The 19,076-nt window shown below is 47.7% G+C and overlaps 1 protein-coding gene across 2 annotated transcripts in view; it reads left to right on the plus strand.

The window, feature by feature from the left end:
- Positions 1-5,708: 5,708 nt before the first annotated feature.
- Positions 5,709-19,076, plus strand: part of SLC7A3 (solute carrier family 7 member 3) — a 34,398-nt gene continuing 21,030 nt past the window's right edge. Inside the window, exons 1-2 of one of the 2 annotated variants that reach the window (XM_081896957.1) lie at positions 5,764-5,831; positions 10,338-10,403. The gene's annotated coding sequence lies outside the window, so the exon portion shown is untranslated. Of the gene's footprint in view, positions 5,832-10,337; positions 10,404-19,076 lie in introns of both variants that reach the window. The other variant, XM_081896956.1, reaches the window with a different exon arrangement.

Consider the following 19,076-nt stretch of genomic DNA (forward strand, 5'->3'; position numbering starts at 1 on the left):
GAGTTTGAGTTCCAAGGCTTTTCTGCCACTTCCCAAAAACAACAACTTTATTTTACATAGCAGCTAGAGATCCTGCAAAGCAGGGTGTTTGTGGGAGCACAGGCAACTGCCATCTCAGTCCACTCAGGAGTCTGTGCTCTGAGGTGTACTTTTGCAATCTAGCAATGCCCCTAAATGAGACCAAGTGATCAGAAATTAATTTCTGCATGACAGCACTGCTGTTAAAGGGGCAGGGAGCAGTTGAAAATGTTGAGAACACTGTTCCGGAGGTCCCGTAAGAGCCAGGCTGCTGGATCAGCCTATCCAGGGCAGCATCCTGCTCTAACACTGGCCGACCAGATCCCCAGTGGGAAGCCTTCCGCAAAGCCTGAGCACAACAGCGCTCTCTCCACTTGTGGTTCTCAGCAACCTGTATTTGGAGACTTCTCTCCCATGAGTTTGCCTGAAGTTATTTTAAAGCTTCATTAACCCCTAAATTTTGGGATCCTTCCAAACTGATGCCAAAGTTTTGTGCTGCGAATCACGCTTTGTGATTTCACCGCACACCCCAAAACTGAGTAATTGGCACAGCAAACCGGGGTTACAGGTTAACATCCAAAAATCAGCGAAACAAATGCAGAACTTTAGCCTCAGCTTGGAGCAGATCCAAATTTTTTGGGTTACACATTAATGAAGCTCTGTTTTAAAGCATCCCATGTTGGTGGCTATCACTGCCTCTTGTGGTAGCAAGTCCATTTGATTGTTTGTTTGTTTGTTTCATTTGTATACCCCCCCCCTTCAGCTGCAGATCTCAGGGCGCTTCGCAGCATAAAAACACAAAATGCATTAATAAGAACAAGAACAAAAACCATTGACCCCCACCCCCTTCTACAAACATATTTAAAAGAATGTTAATCAGCCAAAGGCCTGGTGGAAGTAGAACATCTTAGCCTGGCAACTAACTGTAACCTAACCATGCACCCTGTTGAAGAAATATTTTCTTCTCCCATCTCCTCCTGGCTTGGTCCAAGCATCTTTCAGTGACTCACAGTGCTGAATCCCCTCTGAGCTCCAAATATATATAAAAAATAAAATTGTCCAGTAGCACCTTAGAGACCCACTAAGTTTGTTCTTGGTATAAGCTTTCGTGTGCATGCACACTTGCCAGCCCTTTGTAAAATGGATGGGACTTGGGGAAAGCTTAAGGAGGGCTGACACACCCACTGATTAAGAAAATAGTTCCCAACAGAGGCATCTTCCAGAGTACATGCCTTAGGGCACAGATGCCTATATCATGCTGCATCTTGTGAGTCTAACTAGACACCCTGCTATGCACTGCATCTGACCTGAAGCTCTTCTGGCAGAGGTGTTGAGAGTCTGAAATTGAAGTGCCAGAAGTTCCCCATCCCTGCCTAGAGCAGAGGTGGGTAACTTTGTGGTCCTCCAGATGTTACACCCATCAGCCCTTGCCATTGGCTACATTTGTGAGGTTGATGGAGAGTTGCAGTCCCAACAACATCTGGATCAGGGATAGGAATCCTTTGGCATTCCAGAGCTTGTTGGTCTGTGCCACCCATCAGCCCAGCTGGTTGGGTTCCCTGGATGTCCCTGGTGCTTAACTGCTAAGTAGCAGATGGACAGCGGCTCTGAGGTCAATAGCTGGTTCAAGAACGGATCTTGGGAGCAAGAAGGAAGAGTCTCCCACTCCTCTCAAGAGGAGAAAAACAGCAACATTTCTCTCAGCAGAAGAGGAAGCAGAGCCTGCACAATCCACAAGAAATTCAGCACCGCTGTACTAACTGGAAGACACAATTGCCCTCACCACATCCTCCTGAAACAACAGGTCTTGGAGTGGTGGCGAGGTGTTTTAATGTGATTGAGCTAAGCCTATGAGGACAAGAGAGGGAAAGAAGCACCTAGCTCTCTCTTCTACACATTTCCCCATCTGGAAGCAGCAAGATCCCAGCTCTGGTTTCCCCCAGAGCTTGGAAGTGAATAAATGAATGAATGAATGCATCCCCTCTAAAGCAAGAAACACAGAGTGAATTGCGGGAAGGAAACAGGCCTGCCTCATACTGGGGAGCAGCTGACGCAAGGCAAGGAGGAAGAAGCAGCCTCAGAGGTCAGGAGCATCCATCTAAAGAGGCTTATGTGCAGGGAACAACACATTGCTTCTTGACATTTTACTGCTGAAGGCTAATCCTGCGCATCTTCACTCAGAGGTAAGACTCACTGTTCATTTTAAAGGTATTGGGAACTGCCCTGCAAACTAATGCTAAAGGGTGATCTATAAATCAGTCTGGAATGGAATGGCAGAGGTGTTGGGGGAAACACAGGATTTCTATAATTGCATGCAGAAGGCCCCAGGTTCAACCCCTGGTATCTCCAGTTATTAAAGGATCTTGTAAGGCGAGGCTGAGATGGAGAGGGAGCCCTCTCTGCCTACCTGAGAAGTGTTGAATCTATTGCCTGGTGGAGTAAATAAAGCAAGGCCAGCTGGGTCAATTGGTGTGGATTGGCACCAGGCAGCTCAACAGGCTCATTAATCTCTGGAGAATGGTAGCTCCTGGCAGAACATCTGTTTCCTATTCACAAGGGTTCAGTTCCAGGTAGGGTTAAGAGAGATGCCCTGCCTGAAATCCTGGACAGCTGACAGCTGTCAGTGTAGGAAAATGGTCAGACTCATAAGAGTCTGTTTCCCAGTAGTGATGTATGGAAGTGAGAGCTGGACCATAAAGAAGGCTGATCGCCGAAGAATTGATGCTTTTGAATTATGGTGCTGGAGGAGACTCTTGAGAGTCCCATGGACTGCAAGAAGATCAAACCTCTCCATACTGAAGGAAATCAACCCTGAGTGCTCACTGGAAGGACAGATTGTGAAGCTGAGGCTCCAGTACTTTGGCCACCTCATGAGAAGAGAAGACTCCCTGGAGAAGACCCTGATGTTGGGAAAGATGGAGGGCACAAGGAGAAGGGGGCGACAGAGAACGAGATGGTTGGATAGTGTTTTCGAGGCTACCAGCATGAGTTTGACCAAACTGCGGGAGGCAGTAGAGGACAGAGGTGCCTGGCGTTCTCTGGTCCATGGGGTCACGAAGAGTCGGACACGACTAAACGACTAAACAACAACATAAGAGTCTGCTGGATCAGGCCAGCAACCCATCTCATGTGCCATCCTGTTCTCACAGTAGCCAGTCAGATGCCTGCGGGAAACCTACAAGCAGCACCTGAGCACAAGAGCCCTCCTCCCTCCTGCATTCAGAAGTGTTGCTGCCTCTGACCATGGAGGCTGAGCAAAGCCATCCTGGGTCTTAACCTCCCATGGCAATAACTTCAGGTAATAAGCAACAGGGCCTTTTCTACTGCAGCCTAGTTTCCCCCCAGGAAAGATACATGCTCAGTGGTGTCATAGTTGAAACCTCTCCAGTCTCCACTTTCAGACCTGTAGGGAATTATTTGCTCCCCAATAAATAGGATTGTTGGGACGCAGGTGGCGCTGTGGGTTAAAGCCTCAGCGCCTAGGACTTGCCGATTGAAAGGTCGGCGGTTCAAATCCCTGCGGCGGGGTGCGCTCCCGCTGCTCGGTCCCAGCGCCTGCCAACCTAGCAGTTCGAAAGCACCTCCGGGTGCAAGTAGATAAATAGGGACCGCTTACCAGCGGGAAGGTAAACGGCGTTTCCGTGTGCGGCTCTGGCTCTCCAGAGCAGCGATGTCACGCTGGCCACGTGACCCGGAAGTGTCTCCGGACAGCGCTGGCCCCTGGCCTCTTGAGTGAGATGGGCGCACAACCCCAGAGTCTGTCAAGACTGGCCCGTACGGGCAGGGGTACCTTTACCTTTACCTTTAAATAGGATTGCTAGAAAAACCATGCAAGCAAGGTGTTCTTGTATAGATGTGTCTTCAGCGCTGGGAAAATACCCTGGGTAGCCCGGAACAGACCACAGAATCCAGAAACCAAATAGACGGACGTTTATTTAGGCATTGGAAGGCCAGTGTGACACAACCTCAGCCAACAAGTAGTGAGGCATGCACACCAACTGTGAAAACAGTACAGTACAGGCATTTATACACTTACAAGCAAAGGGGCAGGCGTGCCCCTATATGGCAGTACTTAATAATAATAATAGTAATAATAGTAATAATTTATTTATACCCTGCCCATCTGGCTGGGTTTCCCGAGCCACTCTACTAGCTTATTGTGGTTTAATCACAAAGCATAGCAACTTTCTTATATTTCATTCCTTCCTTTGTCCTCAACAGTTGTAGCAATAGATGCTTTGCACATGTCACTCCGTCCTCGTCTCATGGCTATCTTGTGCACACAGCCTTCATGTTCCAACCTTCACCTGCTCAGCCCTTCTCTCACGCATTTCGATTTTCCTACTATAATTCCTGTAACTCCCAATAATTATCCAAGAAGACCGTAGGCAGGAATGTCTCTCCTGAAGTTTCCAGGTTTTCAGAAGCATCGCTGCCTCCAACTGTGGAGGTAGAACACGGCCATCAGATTTAGTAGCCACTGAGAGCCTTTTCCTGCATGAATTTAAAGACAAGTTGGTGGGCATCTCATTCCTGGGTTAAATAGACTAAACGCATGGGCATAGCCAGGATTTATGTTGCTGGGGAGAAGAGGGGGCAGGATGTCATCATCCTCTGTTAGGCTCCGCCTAGCAGATCGGAATGAAATGTCTCAAACAACAGTTGTTTTACTACTTTCTTTTGACCCCAAGTGCTCAGAAAAAAAATCTGTCAAAATCTTCATTCATTTGAAAACTAGGAAATTAAGTAAAAAATTAACATCAGGGGGTGCCTTTCATGCAGTTTACAAGTATATTTTGCAAAATTACAAATAAAACATCTTTTTCATCTTATTTTTTAAAAAATCTAAACTAAAGTTTTCTTGGATTTGCTGAAAAACTTTTTCTGTGTACTTAAGCTTATTATGATAAAAGGGTTAAAGCTCCAAACCTTTTTCCTGGTCTTTAGCAAACTTTCCTTTTTCAATTTACCCCCCCCCCAATAATTATTAATTTAATGGGCACAGTCTAACATCACAATATTATTTTACACACTGTATAAAGGAACACCATGCCAGCTTAGCTGAGAGTTTGGCCCGTTGAACAGGGCATTATTCTGAGTAGGCCTCTGTAGGATTCGTGCTGTGAGTATAGGAATAAGAAACATCGGGGAAGGTTTTTTTTATGGAGGGATTTAGTGGAGAGAGACAGAGGTCATAGAATCATAGAGTCGAAGGGACCATGAGGGTCATTTAGTCCAACCCATTGAAATGCTATGTGTGGTTCGATTAGAACCAACGACCTTGAGATTAAGAGTCTCATTACCAACTGAGCTATTTGTCAGATGGAGCGCTGCTTTATGTTTCTGGAAGGAGAGGCAGCCAGTGAAGCTGTGGACAGAACTTCGCTCGGTCAGCAGAAGAGCATGAGACTCTCAAGGTCGTGGGTTCGTGCCCCACGTTGGGCAAAAGATTCCTGTATTGCAGGGGTTGGACTAAATGACCTGGATCCCCTTCCAATTCTATGATTCAAACTGTTCCAAGGAAGGGGCAGGCTGTCTCGGACACGTGTCATTTTGCACGGTGGTGCTAGCGCTGCCCGCTTCGTTCACACGATGCTGTTCGCGGGGCAGAGATGCCACAAGCGCGCGCGCTCCTCTCTCATCTAGAACCTTTTGCCTCAAGGAGGCGGGCGCAGCTTTGTTCCCCCCCCCATCGGCCCGCCCCCTCCGGTTCTCGCCACTTGATATTGCTGGCCGCCCGCCCTCGATTCTCCTTTCTGGGATTTGCTGGCTGCTGAGCTGCGGGAGGCGCCGGATCTGCGCTGCTTTGGCTGGTGAGAGGCGGGGACAGGGCAGTGTGGGGGCGCTGGGCTGCTGAAAGCCGGGGAGGCCGCGGCTCGTTCTCTTCCCTTCTCCTCACTCACTCCCTGCCGAGTTGCTGCCTCTTTTGCAAGCGGTGTGCCGGGTTGCGTCAGCGCCTCCCTACCGGGAGCGCGCCGACCAGCCAGGCAGGAGTTCAACAGGTGTAGCTTCGGTTTCCCGCGAAGATTCGGGCGCAATAACTTTTTAGGGCTTCCTCCCGCCGCCTCCTCTGCGCGGGGAGGCGCGCTCTGTCCATGCTCACACACACACACACACACACACACACACACAAAATCCCGCTTCATAGAGGCGCCGCGTGACCTCCCCCCTTCCCTGAAAGAAGGTTCCGCATCTGGAGCAAATTGCGCCCTGGTGCCCCGCAGGTGGGAGGGCGGTTTGGGTTAGCTTGAGGCTGCCCCCGTAAATATCTGTCTGCAGGGCAGAGGGGAGTGGGACGGCATCGAGCTCGCTCCGGGAGGTTGCATCATCCATCTTTTCCCTATAGTTTAGAGAGTAAGATCCGGTTGTGAGAAAGATCTGAGCACGCTTCTCTCTCTCATTCCACACCTTTTCCTGCCGACATCCTGGCTGGAGTATTCCCTGAGCTGCTGTTGATGTTGGTTCATACCCCAAGCAGCAGACATCCTTACTGGCGACCAGGGCTGTTTTCCAAATTCACCACCCCTCCCCTGCCCAAAGCAACCCCTGCCCTTTGGAAAGGTGGGCAAGGCAGTTGTAGACAGACATCTGTCCCAGTATGTTCTATGTATGTTTGTGTCTCGCCCTGCAATAGTGAAGTTCAGTTTGGGGTGCTTTTGGGTGAAAAATCAAATCAGATTCCTGAACATGGCAGAGACAGCCGCTGTAAGGAGACTTGCCAGGAATTCGGAGAAGGGGAGAACAGTAGCCAAGACAGAGATCGTATCATTCCTGTAGCATTTTCATAACAACTGCCAACCCCTTCTATTGTGTTCACTCCAGCTTACTCTGCCTTACTTTGCTTTTTTGTGAGGGTCTGATTTAACTGATTCTCCTAACCTGCCAAAATGCCCGCCCCCTGCCCCACCCCGCCCCAAAATAATCATGATATACCAGTCACCCAACTTTCCTGTCCATCAGTCTGATGCTGCCGGTACAATGTTATGTATGCATTTTTCATTGCATAAATTTCATACATGCGCATTTTCTTATTGGCTATCTTATCTATATCTTGCTTTTACACTTAAAACCAATGTCTAAAGTGCCTCTACAAAGAGAATATTGGGAAGACTCTGCCCATATGATAGAATCATGGAGTTGGAAGGCACCCTGAGGGTCATCCAGTCCACCCCCCCTGCAATGCAGGAATCTCAGCTCAAGCATCCGTGACAGATGGCCACCTGAGCTCTGCTTAAAAGCCTCCAAGGAAGGAGAGGCCACAACCTACCCGAGGGAGACCGTTCCACTGTTGAACAGCTTCTAGTGGATCTCTGGGGTGGGGAGAGAATGCAAGCAAGCCCAGTGGACATTGGCTTGCCTCTCTGGACCCTTCAGTCGTTGGTGCTGGCTTCACAGCCGGACAACACCTTTGTGAGGAACCAACCATGTTGTCATAAAAGAATGGCAGGCTGACACATCCTCTAGAACGCTTCATTGCAAAGAGTAGGAGGGGGCGGCGGTTGAGGAAAAACAAGAAAGCAAAAAACTACAGATTTGGGCGGGGTGTTGATTCAGACTGTCCAGGCCGTGGGAAATTCCTTGTCCAATTTCTGGCTTTCAGCTGCTAAATTAAAAAAGAGTGTGGGTGCGGGAACTGAGCTCTGCCCGGAACAGCCCCTGGCACTATTCGGTGCTTCTGGCTGCAGCAGTTGCTTGGCTGAGTCCTGTCTCCGTAGTGCCAAAGCAGAGAAGGCAGTGCCTCCCTTTGCCGCCTCTGCATTGTTGTAGCTCAGTGGGTAGAGCGCAGCGCTGATAATGCCAAGGTTGCAAGTTCAGTTCCCAAATGCATTGCAGGAGGTTGGACTAGATCAGCAAACTTTTTCAGCAGGGGGCTGGTCCACTGTCCCTCAGACCTTGTGGGGGGCTAGACTGTATTTTGGGAAAAAATAATGAACGAATTCCTATGCCCCACAAATAACCCAGAGATGCATCTGAAATAAAAGGGGACATTCTACTCATGTAAAAACACTCTGATTCCCCGACTGTCCGCAGGCCGGATTGAGAAGGCGATTGGGTCTTAGTTTGCCTCCCCGTGGACTAGATGGTCCTCAGGGTCGCTTCCAGCCAGTGCCGGATTTATGTATAAGCTAAACAAGCAATAGCTTAGGGCCCCACTCTCTGGGAGGCCCCCAAAAAATTAAAGGGGAAAAAACCCGGATGTACATTTACAAAATTTTAAGTTAGAGCTTCATAGTTATTTCACTATTAACATCCTTCTTAATTGTATTTCACTACAGTGGTACTTTGGCTTACCACCAAAATCCATTCTGGAAGTCCGTTTGTAAACCAAAACAGGTTGTAGCCCAAGGCGCGCTTTTGCCAATGGGGCCTCTAAAAAAATTCGTTCATAATACAAAAAAAAGGGTTGTAATCCTAAAAAAGGTTGCAAACTGGGACACACACTTCCAGGTTCAACGTGTTTGTAATCCAAAACGTATGCAAACCAAGGTACCACTGTATTAATATACTTCTTAATTGTATTACAGTTCAACAATTACTTTGATAAAATACATACCGTATTTTTTGCTCTATAAGGCTCACTTTTTCCCTCCTAAAAAGTAAGGGGAAATGTGTTCGCGTCTTATGGAGCGAATGCAGGCTGCACAGCTATCCCAGAAGCCAGAACAGCGAGAGGGATTGCTGCTTTCACTGCGCAGCGATTCCTCTTGCTGTTCTGCCTTCTGAGATTCAGAATATTTTTTTCTTGTTTTCCTCCTCCAAAAACTAGGTGCGTCTTGTGGTCTGGTGCGTCTTATAGAGCGGAAAATACGGTATTTTGTTATGTGCAAATGGCTTTAGATACCTATTAGGTCCATAAATTACCATATAGGATATACAGTGGTACCTATGGTTGTGAACAGGAGCCCTGTTCGCAACCTGAGCAGAACGCAACCCGTGTCTGCGGGTCGCGATTTGCCACGTCTGCGCATGCACGAGCGGCGAAACCCGGAAGTAACCCATTCCGCATCCTGAAAATATTTAACCTGAAGCAAACATAACAAGAGGTATGATTGTATTCAACACAAAAAACAGTGACAATTTGTTGTTTACAAAGGACAGCTGGACATATAAAGGGCCCCATTACCTCCAGTAGCTTAGGGCCTCATCAAACCTAAATCCAGCCCTGCTTCCAGCTGTACAATTCTACAGTCCTGTTTTTCTAATCCACAGGTAACTCCCAGTATGAAACATGCCCTCTTAAAACTGGTGCAGTTTTATACTGTGGGGAAAAACATTAACAATACTCACTTGAAGGAATATGCCTCCGAGCACCTTTGCTTTTATGTAGGTCCTGCTTGTGGGCTTCCTGGGGTAATCTGGTCAGTCATTCAAGAGGAGGAAAGTGCTGGATTTAGAGAGCTGTTGGCCGGATCCAGCAAGCTGCTCTTAGATTCTGGTGAAATCCTGCTCACGGAATGTGCTAAAGGCATGCTCTCCAGCAACTTCTGGACTCCAGCTCCTGCCAGCCCCAGCCAGTGTGGCCAGTGCTCAAGGATGATGGGAGTCATGGTCCAGCACCAACCAAAGGGCAGCACATTTTCCCGTCTCTGCATTGGCGGGTAGCAGCTTGCAAAATCCCTTTGCAAAAAACAATTGCCCCCTTACTGGAGGCAATGCTAATATCTGTGTTCCTTAGATACACTTGGCCTTGCTGGGAAGTAGCAGGCTGGATCCCAATCCTGAGGCTATATTGAGAACAGGATGCATGAACAGGTCAGGGGGCTTCCAGGATGAGGAGTGGCTCAGTGGGGCGTTGGAGTAGGCTTAAAGGGCGCTTGTGGTGCTAGCCTCAGGATCCCATCTCGTCTGTTTATCCTGCTATTGTTACCTGTGGCACTTAAAACTCTTGGGTCTTTTGAAATCAAGGAAGGGTGGGGAAAACCCTTTCATCCCTGTGTTTGAGCATGACTTCTGCTCAGGTTTGCACCCTGGGGGCTACTTCCTGCCTGTGCCTGCCATAGCTTGGTGACGAAGGATCTGTCTCGCCTGCAGAAGGTCCAGTCTCCAGGCAAAGCGGAGAGAGCGCCTGCTCTGAAACCCCAGAGAGCTGTCACTGCAGATAGCTCCAAGCCAGATGGACTCTACATAAGGCAGCTTCCGATGTTCCTCGGCAGTGTGGTAGTGGGGAGCAGAAGAGGGTCAGTTGGCAAGCAGGGGAAGTGGAACTGTAACTGTACCCAGCATTCCTCAGTCTATTTGTGCCCAGGAATCAGAGTACAGTACAGCAGACCTGCTCCCAGCTGCTTTCTGACTTGCCTTGCTGTTTCCCCTCTTCCTAGAATATATCTGTGGGGAAGAAGTGCTTGATATTAACTGAGCAGCAAGCAGCTTTTGAAAACAGCCAGGTGGGTACTTCCCTTTGCTCCCAATTCAGCTCTGCGAATGTTTCTCCTGTTTGTTCTTATCCCTATTGCATGACTTCCACCGATAATATCGGGATGAGCTGAGCACTTCCTTGGTTGCAGGAGGGGAGTCTGTGCCCGTGTTCACACACACACACACACGCACCCTACTCAGTCAAGCAGGAATTTTTGTAAGGCTCTGAATGACACTAAGAACACTTCAGGAAATTGTATGCAGTCCCAGCCAGGTGTGTGTTTGTGTCTTGGGTGCTTGGAGTGTTAAGTGCACTATCTCCCAGATTTTTTAATAACTTGTGAGATGAAAGAGCCAGTTGTACAGATGATGCTCTTCCTTCTAGCAAGGGGACATGGGTGGTTTAGATCTTTTCTTTGGTCCTCTGCTTCAGATCTTTCTTGTGGAGCAGCTGACTTTAAAGCAGACCTCATTAGCACCACATTATAGATTAGCTCCTGGAGGTTTCAGAGAGTTGGGAAAGTGCTCTGAAATGCCTCAGAGCTGCGGTTGAGTAAATAGAGCCCTAGTGGGAAGGAATCCCTTCTGGAAATTGCTCCAGTTTGAAGGCTAGTAGACTAATCTCTTCCTGGTTTGGGTTTTTTAACATCTCTATGGTTTCTGCCTTCCTCAACATGGGGATGATGGGTGGCTTGAATTGCAGCTCCCATCAGCCCCCTGCTAGCATAGCAAAGAGCCGGGAATTATGGAAGTTATAGTCAACATCTCTGATCTACAGAGCAAATTGAGGGGCGGGGTAATGGGTGAATGCAGTTAATTGCCTTGAGGCACTTCTTGTTTAGTTGTTTAGTCGTGTCCGACTCTTCGTGACCCTCTGGACCAGAGCACGCCAGGCACTCCTGTTTTCCACTGCCTCCCACAGTTTGGTCAAACTGAGGCACATACAATATTTTGAAACAACGTGGTGCATGCTTAAACTTGGTTTTAGTCAAGTCTGAGAGCCAAGGATTTTCTCTCATCCATTCCTTAGGGTCTATAACATACTGTGTGTCATTTATGGCCTTCCTGAGCTGGAGTGTGGATCAGTTAGGTTGCTAAGCCAAGTGGCAAGGAGAACGCACTTTTACAAACATGGGAAACTGCCCTATGTTACTGGTCCACCTAGCTTAGTGTTGTCTGTACTGACTGGCAGTGTCTTTCCAAGGCTTCAGGCAGAGGATTTTCTCCTTGCCACACTTGGTGATGCTGGCGGCTGATCCCAGGACCTTTTCCATGCCAAACACATGGCTCTGCCTCTGAGTTGCAGACCTGCCCCAAGGAAGGAAGTTCTGCGAGTGGGAGAAGAAAACCCAGTAACCTCTCTTAATCTCTCTGCAAGAGACATGACACCAGCTAGGACCAGCCAGTGGCATTGCATGACTTGGGACCCACCCAAAGCACATTTCATTCCGTGCCCTGGGTTGCCTCCAAATGTTGTGTAGCCTGTAGCTTAATAAGCCATGCAGAGGGACGTGTGTGTGTGTCTGTGTGTGTGTGTGTGAGAGAGAGAGAGAGAGAGAGAGAGAATCCTTCGCAGACTTGTCGAGGCAAAGTTAAATGAGTTGAGCAGCTGCAACAGAAGGAAGAGGGCTTGCTTTTCATCTTCAGTGACTGGCTGATGCAGTTGGCTGCCTCTTCCTGCAGCTCCTTGTAACTGTCCAGGACTTTTGCCCTCATCAGTTCACGCTCAGATGACTCTTCCTCTGTGACCATCCTTCACTGAGAAAGAGGCCGCGGTAAAAGTGTAACTGCTCAGTGAATCATTCGTGCCCAAAATGGGAACCGGCAAATTGGCAGGGTGATGCCCCAGTCTGTCATGGGGAGTGTGGCTGTGCCTATTCTACAGGCTATTACTGGGCTGTTCTTTATCTGATGTTTCCGACAGGGCTTCCAGAGCAGCACGAAGGGTCTTGTCTGCAGGGTAGGGACTGCTGCTCTCCAGGGAAGAGATCGGCCTGAGGTTCTATACTCTTCTCTCAGAGTCTTTGCAGGGTGGAAGCCTAAGGCACCAGGAGTGGCAACCTGGGAGGGTGACTGGAATAAGCGACAATTGGCATATTGAGTGGCCAGCTGCAGTGGGTACAAGCCAAGCACCCCACGGGTTCAGGAGGGCCCCACACACTTTTCTCGGCCTTCCCGCAGTTGCCCATAGACAATGGCAGCAAATCTCTGCTCTCCCCTGCAGTGGCTGCCCACCACTTTTACTGACCCGAAATGCAATGCCTTTGCCTATATAGCTAGGTGATTTCGGCATTGCATGGTGGCCACCATGGAGAAGAGCCAAGCTTGGTTCTTATTCAAAAGTGCATTGCCACTGAAATGCTGCCCAGTGGAGAGCGGCTGGCAGGAGAGTCAGTGGGGTGGGGAGTTATTGCATAGAGGTGGCCATGTTGGGGTGGCAGTTGTAATGGCAGCACTGTGCCAAGGAGCCCCTGAGATCTGGCACCAGCTCTGCAGCAAGGGCTCTTTCAAGGCCTCAGCTCCACTTGAACATGGCCATTTCCAGTGTTGCTCTTCCCACAGGCAGCTCTGCTTGTCCTTCTGAAGGTGTGTGCTGTTTCCTTAATAAGTTACGCCTCATGAACGGCTGCCATCATAAGGAGCCCCCCTCTCCGTGTCGCCTCCCTGTTGGGACTCATGATGGGAGCAGCAGGCGGTGGAGCTCTTCAGGGGGTCTGGCATTGCTTGGGCTTGGCAATTACGTTTCCCTCTGGAGCAAACAGATTTAATGAAAAGGAGCAAATGGGGGTGGGGAGGGGAAGGGACTGAAAAACAAGCAAACAACCAAGACCTGTTTCTTGCATTTTGCACCTTTCATTAATGCACCTGTGTTATTTTTTTTAATCAACACATCTTTTTATTGCGCAGGACTGAGCTACAGTCTCAAAAGTCCTCCTGATCAGGAGAACAAACAAGGTGATCTAAGAGCTCAAAATGCTAATTCCACAATAAACCAACTTTTCAGTTAAGCTTTTAATTTTAACCCATCCTGTCTTCAGGAGATTGTAAGATAATGCATTTGGGAAGAAAACTCTGAAACGAACCATTAATTCTTGGTACCCGCAAGACACCCCTTAACTGATAACACATGAGTCGTGTTTGTTTGCCAAAGTCTAGATTATTGTCTTTGTCTCCATAGCTCATTAAAGTGCAGCTCCCACATTCAGGTGAAAATTGCCAACTATTTCTCCCTCTGTCTCTGTCTCTCTTTAAAGGAATGATGGTTTGTATTTCTGACAGCATCATGCCACTCAGGTGGCTTACCTACCTCTGGCCTGCTTTTGCCCCCCGAACCTTAAATCCAACATGTAAATACTGGGAAACAACCAATATAAAGGGAAAATAAGAAATGGAAGGACATTTTTATATATTTCATTTATTTCAAAATATTTGGGCAAAATCTTCCCAATGCAGCTTATTGGGAGCAAAGACATATAGACTGTAATAAAACCACAATCCAAAACTAAAAATAATTGCTATTACATTATTAATAATTTGTCAGGTTTTCCATGAAGGTGTCTGAAAGTGACTTACAAGTAGAAACAAGAAAATTATGAAATATTAAAAATAATTATTAAACATTGTATAAGCATTGGGGCAGTAAAACAGTAGCACTTAAAAACAACACAGGAACACCGCATATTAAAAAGCAGGGTTAGCAGGGAGGAAGTGTTCAGACTCTTGTTTAAAAGTCACTAGAGTCAAACCTTGGTTTCTGAACGCCTTCGTTATCGTGCATTTTGGCTCCGAAACGCCAAAAACCTGGAAGTAAATGTTCCGATTTTCAAACGTTTTTTGGAACCTGAATGTCCGACACGGTTCCGCTTGAGTGCGAGAAGCTCTTGCAGCCAATTGGAAGCCACGCCTCGGTTGTCGAACATTTTTAAGTCGAACACTCTTCCGGAACGGATTACGTTCAACAACCGAGGTTCGACTGTAACGTAGAAGCCATGCATACTTTGCTAGTATGAAGGAGAGCCATATGCACCTGTTTCTGGTGGCCACAAGTTTGATGGCAGGCGCCCATGCAGGGCCTTTGAGCTTAATCTTAAGGCCTGAACTGGTGTGAGTATCCAAATAACCTGGTCCCAAACCACTCAAGCCTTTAAAGGTGAACACCAGCACTTTACAGTGGGCCAAGAATCAGGACATGAACAGCAAGCCAGTGTAATAGGTGTTATGTGCTTTGAGTAGCTAGTCCAGTCTTTGTCAGCCTGGTGCCCTCCAGATGTTTTGGACTTCAGGTGTGGCTGGGGCTAACATACTCTCCAACATTTCTCTGATGAAAATCAGGACATCCTATTCAACAATGGTGGTTGTTGTTGTTGTTGTTGTTGTTGTTGTTGTTGTTGTTGTTGTTGTTATACCTCGCCCATCTGACTGGGTTTCCCCAACCACTCTGGGAGGCTTTGAACACATATAACAACATAAAACATTAAACATTAAAAAAAAACCTTCCCTACACAGGTCTGCCTTCAGATGTCTTCTAAAAGTTGTATAGTTACTTATCTATCTCCTTGGCTTGGGAGGTGCATAATTGAGCCATACCCTCCAACATTTATCCGATTGAAATAGGGACGTCCTAAGGAAAAGCAAGACATTCAAATGAGAAACCAGGACAGCTTCTGTAAATCCAGGACTGTCCCTGAAAAATAGGGACACCTGGAGAGTCTGGGCCAAGGAGAGTTATAGTCCTAGAATCATAGAATAGAATCATCGAATCCTAGAGTTGGAAGAGACCACAAGGGCCATCGAGTCCAACCCCCTGCCAAGCAGGAAACACCATCAGAGCACTCCTGACATATGGTTGTCAAGCCTCTGCTTAAAGACCTCCAAAGAAGGAGACTCCACCACACTCCTTGGCAGCAAATTCCACTGTCGAACAGCTCTTACTGTCAGGAAGTTCTTCCTCATGTTTAGGTGGAATCTTCTTTCTTGTAGTTTGGATCCATTGCTCCATGTCCGCTTCTCTGGAGCAGCAGAAAACAACCTTTCTCCCTCCGCTATATGACATCCTTGGTGTTGACCTTTAAAGCCCTAAACGGCTTCAGTGCTTTATACCTAGAATCATAGAATCATAGAGTTGGAAGAGACCACAAGGGCCATTGAGTCCAACCCCCTGCCAAGCAGGAAACACCTTCAGAGCACTCCTGACATATGGTTGTCAAGCCTCTGCTTAAAGACCTCCAAAGAAGGAGATTCCACCACACCCCTTGGCAGCAAATTCCACTGTCGAACAGCTCTTACTGTTGTAGTTCTGTTGTGGCCCAACAAGCATCTGAGCAGCTGTATTTTGCACAAGATAGATTTAAAGAGCATCTGTCCAAGGCAGACTTGAATAGAATGTGTTGTGGTCATCTAGTGTGTGTGTAATGATGCAAGGACCACTTCCTCCAAATAGCTTTCTGTAATTCCAGAGAGCTGCCAGCAAAGGCTTTGCTTAAGGAATGGGTCTGGTATCCAATCTGTATGTTTCATATAGCTTGTGAAGAACCCAGAATTTGAATGGCATATTGTGTTTGTGTAGCTGGCAGCTTTGCTTTTTGGCTGCAGAACTGAATCAAGCTTGTTCTCTGGATCATGGCTCCCTATTTGTAGCCCAGTGAAAAGATCTAAGTTGGTATGGAGATTTTGGCAACCCTGTTTCTAGGCTGCCCTGTGCATGGGCATGGGCTTGCAGGGTGGAGTGCTGTGCTGTCACCACCACCCAAATTAAAAAATCAAAATCCCTGAACATAGAAAAGTAGGATATAAGGGGATTTCTTCAAATATGGAAGGATCTGCCAGCAATCTAAAGTGATAACAGCACAGAAATAGATTTAGATCAACAGAGCAGCCTAACATTAGCCAGAGAGTGGGCACCTGATGCCAACAGGGAAAGGGAGGCACAGCTTCTGGCTCCTGCCAGTCACAGCCTTTTCTTGCTTTCTTACCCCAGGCTTCCTTTTCTTCGGCAGTAACCTAGGTTACGCTAGTTTTCAGCTGGAGCTGGGGCCAGGCAACCATGACCTTCTCTGGTGCTTCCTTCTGCTCAAGTAAAATTATTATCTATTAATAGGATCAGATGAGCATTGAAAGGCACAATTAACTTCCTTGCTCTGGCAGTGAAATGTGAGTTCAGATGCTCTTCCGAGGAGGAAGCGTTTAATTATGTGTTTTGCCAACCCAACTGCCATCCTTGTAGATAAGCTAGGGCACTTCTGGGCACTGATTGCAGAGGGACAGCATTTTGCTTTGGCACCTTTTCTTGTTCTGCTCTGTCAACTCCATCCCTTCAACCAGAACTTGTATGATCACAGAAGCTGCAGTGGTGCCTTGATGTGAGCAAGGCTTCTCTGGGTAGGAGGCTGTTAGTTTAATGTTTTCAAAGTGGTGGGAAGGTATGAGGCAAAGCTCCTGGGTTTACTTCTCCTTTGGATGGGAGAGCACTGTGAGTCGTCTTGGATCCAACATCCAGCATGCATCGATGAAATCTTATATAATCAAAACCCATTGAAAAAGCTTGAAAACACCCTGTTCCACCCCCGTTCTGCCTTTTTAGAGATTTTTCAGTGATGTTTTTATGATGTCTCCAGGTCACTTTGGGGTTCAGTGTGATGCACATATACACAGTTGCACACATATTGCATGCGCGTAAACTGGGGGCTGTGTTGGGAAACTGTGTACGTGCAGCTACTCACACAGAGTCAATTAAGGTTTGGCAGACAGCCAGAAGGCAATCTGAAGGAGTAAGTCTGCCTGGTGATAACAGAGGCATGGAGACAGCTCCCTGACTGGTCAAGCTCTCTCAAGGGAGTGATAATTAATGACCTACTAACTGGTAGTTCAGTGGTTCAGTGTGTCAGTGAGTGTAGGAGTTGTGACTCGTGTCAGAGAGAGCTAGCAAAAGATCCGTGTTCTGTTCCTGTAAATAGTCCACTGTATATAATAAACACCTAACTACAAGTTGCTGGTTCCTGCTTCGTCTATCCTGTCTGCAGTCAAGTCGCCAATTGCTTCCATGGATTCTGCATGTATTCTGCTAAGGTCCCGCAACTAGTTGGAAAGTTGCGAAACACCAAATAGGTTTTGCCAATAGGCTGCCTGTATGTATTTGTATAAACGTTAAATGTTGTTAAAGATAGCTTATTAACTTTGCTCCACTAAACATGATTTGGTTTTCCCCACAGTATTGCAGTTTGCATTGAAATGCAATTTGCAAAGGTGGTGATTAAAAAATAATAATTCACCAGTGAATGAAATGAAGATGATGGTGCTGAAATATGGTCACAAAATATGACTTAAAGATGCTGCACTTTGAAACTAAGTGTTGCGGGAGGAAATTTCTAAGCAGGTGGAGCATTCTGCAGATGGAATGATTTCCTGTTGCTGCTTTTCACGAGTGGCACTACTTCTTAAGGACTCTTTTCTTCCATCTTTTCCCTTTTCCGACTCTCTTCTTCACAGCCCTTTCTTTCATCCTCATTTTCATTTGGTCTCGTTCTCTGGATGGTGACTTGGCCCAGCTCTGTGGTACTGCTTTGCAACAAGGACCAGATTGAACCTGGAGAACCTGCCCCTTGAGATGCTCCTCCAACTGAGTCCTTTCCAGCCCAGCTTGCTGTGGGCAGGTGGGGAGATAAATGGCAACCCGCCCTGTCTTCTGTAGCAAGCCCATTCAGGTTAAAGTGAGCAGGCTGCTGCATCTCTCCAAGGTTTGCTGCTAACTCTTAATACGCTTGTTGTTTATAATCCTTTGTTTTATAGGGAAGGGCCCCCTAATGATCCATAGTGGACTCTCTGGCACACTTCCCCCTGTCCCAAGTATCCACAAGGCACAACCACTGAATTAGAAACGCCATGAATTAGAGACATCTCTCCATATGAACTGACCCAAACCTTGCACTTGTCATCTGAGGCACTTCTGTATGTCCCTGAGAGGTTCGGAGAGAACACAAGAACAGGCCTTTTCTGCAGTGGCTCCCCGACTGGGGAATGCTCTTCCCAGAGAGGCTCGCCTGGCACCATCATTACATGTCTTTAGATGGCAGGTGAAAATGTTCCTCTTTAGACTTCCGGGATAGCGCGATCCGGTAATGGCGGATTCCCTCCGAGCTCCGGAGGGAATCGGCTCCGCAGAGGACGGGTCTTGCCGTGCCGGCGACACGGGGACCCTCAAAAACCGCAGGCGCTGAAGCCTGCGGACTTGGTGACTCGGTGGGCACCTTAAACGCCCTCCCCGACCCGCGAAGAGCCTTTTTAAAGGCTGCGGAGTGGACTGGGGTGCGGCGCGGTGCTGAGAGTCCATCGCTACCTCGGCGGAGCGAAGCCGCGAGCCATGGCCGGAGAGCGCTGTCTTCCTTCCTGAAATTTGGACTGAAACGAAGAACCCGTGAGTAAAATGAAAATTAGACACTAAAATTTTACCTTTGATTGGAGTACGACCGGGGGATGTGCTAAAAGGAAGTCCACACTCCCCCCCCCCCATAAAAAGATTCAAGCAAGGAGAGGAGCACTAAGGTGGAAAGACTTTTGTGTTTAGAAAAACAACTTGCACGAAATGGATTAAAAGTTACTGTGCTGGAGAGGAGAGAGGAATATTAGAAGCTTTTGTGTAATCCCCCCCCCCCATTCTGGACCCGGGAGTGTCCTGCGTGTGAGCCTGAGGGAAAAAAAAGAAAGAA

The sequence above is a fragment of the Podarcis melisellensis genome (genome assembly GCF_964234715.1).
Source record: "Podarcis melisellensis genome assembly, chromosome: Z".
In the NCBI taxonomy this organism is placed as follows: Eukaryota; Metazoa; Chordata; class Lepidosauria; order Squamata; family Lacertidae; genus Podarcis; species Podarcis melisellensis.